Below are 3,273 nucleotides of genomic sequence, written 5' to 3' on the forward strand. Positions count from 1 at the left end.
GTGTTAGGTTAGTGTTAGGTTAGTGTTAGTGTTAGGTTAGTGTTAGGTTAGTGTTAGGTTAGGTTAGTGTTAGTGTTAGGTTAGTGTTAGTGTTAGGTTAGTGTTAGTGTTAGGTTAGTGTTAGGTTAGTGTTAGTGTTAGGTTAGGTTAGTGTTAGTGTTAGGTTAGTGTTAGGTTAGTGTTAGGTTGGATGTTTATATGAGCAATAGGGGCTGGGTGGACTGCCCAGTATGGCCCGCTCTAGTTTCCTCCATTCTTATGCTCTCGCTCTCTCAGGCTTATTAGTTCAGTCATACAGTCAAACAGTCATACAGTCAAACAGTCATACAGTTAAACAGTCAAACAGTCATACAGTTAAACAGTCATACAGTCAAACAGTCAAACAGTCATACAGTCAAACAGTTATACAGTCAAACAGTCATACAGTTAAACAGTCATACAGTTAAACAGTCATACAGTCAAACACCCACATAAACGACAGGAAGAGGAAGAAACAGTCACTACCAGTCAGCCAGTCTATGAGAGCGGCCATCACTTCCTTCCTTTAATACGACCATACCCCCACTATACCGACCATACACAGCCCACCACCACTACCGACCATACCCTGCCACTATACCCAGCCCACTATACCGACATACACAGCCCACCCTGCCCACTATACCGACCATACCCTGCCACTATACCCAGCCCACTATACCGACCATACACAGCCCACCCTGCCCACTATACCGACCATACCTGCCCACATCCAGCCCACTATACCGACCATACACAGCCCACCCTGCCCACTATACCGACCATACCCAGCCACCCTGCCCACTATACCGACCACAACCAGCCCACCCTGCCCACTATACCGACCATACCCAGCCCACTATCCCAGCCCACTATACCGACCATACACAGCCCACCCTGCCCACTACCGACCATACCCAGCCCATATACAGCCCACTATACCGACCATACACAGCCCACCCTGCCCACTATACCGACCATACCCAGCCCACCCTGCCCACTATACCGACCATACCCAGCCCACCCTGCCCACTATACCGACCATACCCAGCCCACCTGCCCACTATACCGACCATACCCAGCCCACCCTGCCCACTATACCGACCATACCCAGCCCACCCGCCCACTATACCATTATACCCAGCCCACCCAGCCCACTTACCGACCATACCCAGCCCACCCTGCCACTATACAGACCATACCAGCCCACCTGCCCACTATACCGACCATCCAGCCCACCCTGCCCACTATACCGACCATACCCAGCCCACCCAGCCCACTATACCGACCATACCCAGCCCCCCCTGCCCACTATACAGACCATGCCCAGCCCACCCTGCCCTATACCGACCATGCCCAGCCCACCCTGCCACCAGCCCACTATACCGACCATACCCAGCCCACTATACCGACCATACACAGCCCACCCTGCCCACTATACCGACCATACCCAGCCCACCCTGCCCACCCAGCCCACTATACCGACCATACCAACCCACTATACCGACCATACACAGCACCTGCCCACTATACCGACCACTGCCAGCCCACCCTGCCCACTATACCGACCATACCCAGCCCACCCTGCCACTATACCGACCCATACCCAGCCACCTGCCCACTATACCGACCATACCCAGCCCACCCTGCCCACCAAACCCACCCCACCCACCTTGGTATATTATTGTACTAGTATTTTCCTACGATACAAAGATGGACAGACAGACACACACAGACAGGCACAGACAGACAGACAGACAGAGACACAGACAGACAGACAGACAGACAGACAGAGACAGACAGACACCACACAGACAGGCACAGACAGACAGACACACAGACAGACAGAGGCACAGACAGACAGACAGACACACAGACAGACAGGCACAGACAGGCACAGACAGACAGAGACAGACAGAGACAGCCAGGGACATCGTATCTCTGTGTGTGTTACCGCCATTATCATCATAACAATACTCAGTTAATCTCTTTACACACTATAACAAAGGAACCTATCTTAACCTAACTTAAAATGACCCTAACTTAATCTAATCTAACTTAAAATGACCTAACTTAGTCTAACCTGACCTAATCTAATTTAAAATGACCGTAACAACCCAATCTAGCTTAAAATGACCGTAACTTAACCTAATCTAGCTTAAAATGGACCTAACTTAATCTAATCTAACCAAATGACCCTAACTTAGTCTAACCTGACCTAATCTAATTTAAAATGACCGTAACAACCCAATCTAGCTTAAAATGACCGTAACTTAATCTAACCTAACTTAAAATGACCCTAACCTAACTTAAAGTGAACCTAACTTAACCTAATCTAACTTAAAATGATCCTAACTTAACCTAACCCAAATGGAACCAGTAATTAGCTAAAAGAAATATGTAAACAAACGGAATTTACTTACGAAAAGACGTAAAATATTTTAACAGGAACGGCTGTCAACTTTAACAGCTCACAACAGGAACAGCTCTCAACAGGAACGGCTCTCAACAGGAACAGCTCTCAACAGGAACAGCTCTCAACAGGAACAGCAGGAAGGGAGGTTTCAGTGAACGTATGAGGAGCAGGCAAGAGACACCCTCTCACCAACGTCTGAGTCACTACTAGAGCAAATTTCCCGACTCGTCCCAACATGCTGATGAGTTGCCACATGTGCCTTCCAGATACCTCAATTTTTACATTTTATTACCTTTCTTCACATTTATTGTTGATAATTGATATATATAATTGATAATTTATATACATATTATTAATTTTATTATTTATAGTTCAATCTTTATGTAAATGATGTGTTAATAATCGTGAAATAGGTAAATATTGATCAAGAAGCAGTTGCCAGGTATTGCTATTTTATATACTTGTTACTATTTATTTAGGGAAGATTTTAATATTAAATAATCCAGTTATTAGTTGAAGGAATTATTAGTTATTACAAACGATTATATATCAATTAGTCATCTATTTCTATATAATTCAGCTATTATTCACGAAACGATTATACGGCAATTTGTAAGTAATTCCCCAATTATTAAACTTCAAGGAAAATTTGGTTCAGGTAAAATATAATATAAAATATAATGTGTGTGTGTGTCACCGGATCACAGCTCTTGTGTAATAATGATAATGATGATGATGATAATAATAATAATAATAATAATAATAATAATAATAGTCAAGGCTGTCATGAGGGTTCGAACCTATGTCCAAGTAGATGTAAAATTCGACGTAATAACCAA

General features: G+C 44.6%; 1 protein-coding gene across 1 annotated transcript in view; it reads right to left on the reverse strand.

The window, feature by feature from the left end:
* The window catches only part of LOC121866178, a 6,514-nt gene extending 3,919 nt beyond the window's left edge, over positions 1–2,595 (reverse strand). Inside the window, exon 1 of the mRNA XM_042365782.1 lies at positions 2,442–2,595. The gene's annotated coding sequence lies outside the window, so the exon portion shown is untranslated. The remainder of the gene's footprint in view (positions 1–2,441) is intronic.
* Between the last annotated feature and the right edge of the window lie 678 nt (positions 2,596–3,273).

This window comes from Homarus americanus, unplaced genomic scaffold, assembly GCF_018991925.1.
Source record: "Homarus americanus isolate GMGI-L3 unplaced genomic scaffold, GMGI_Hamer_2.0 scaffold12006, whole genome shotgun sequence".
NCBI classification, from domain to species: domain Eukaryota; kingdom Metazoa; phylum Arthropoda; class Malacostraca; order Decapoda; family Nephropidae; genus Homarus; species Homarus americanus.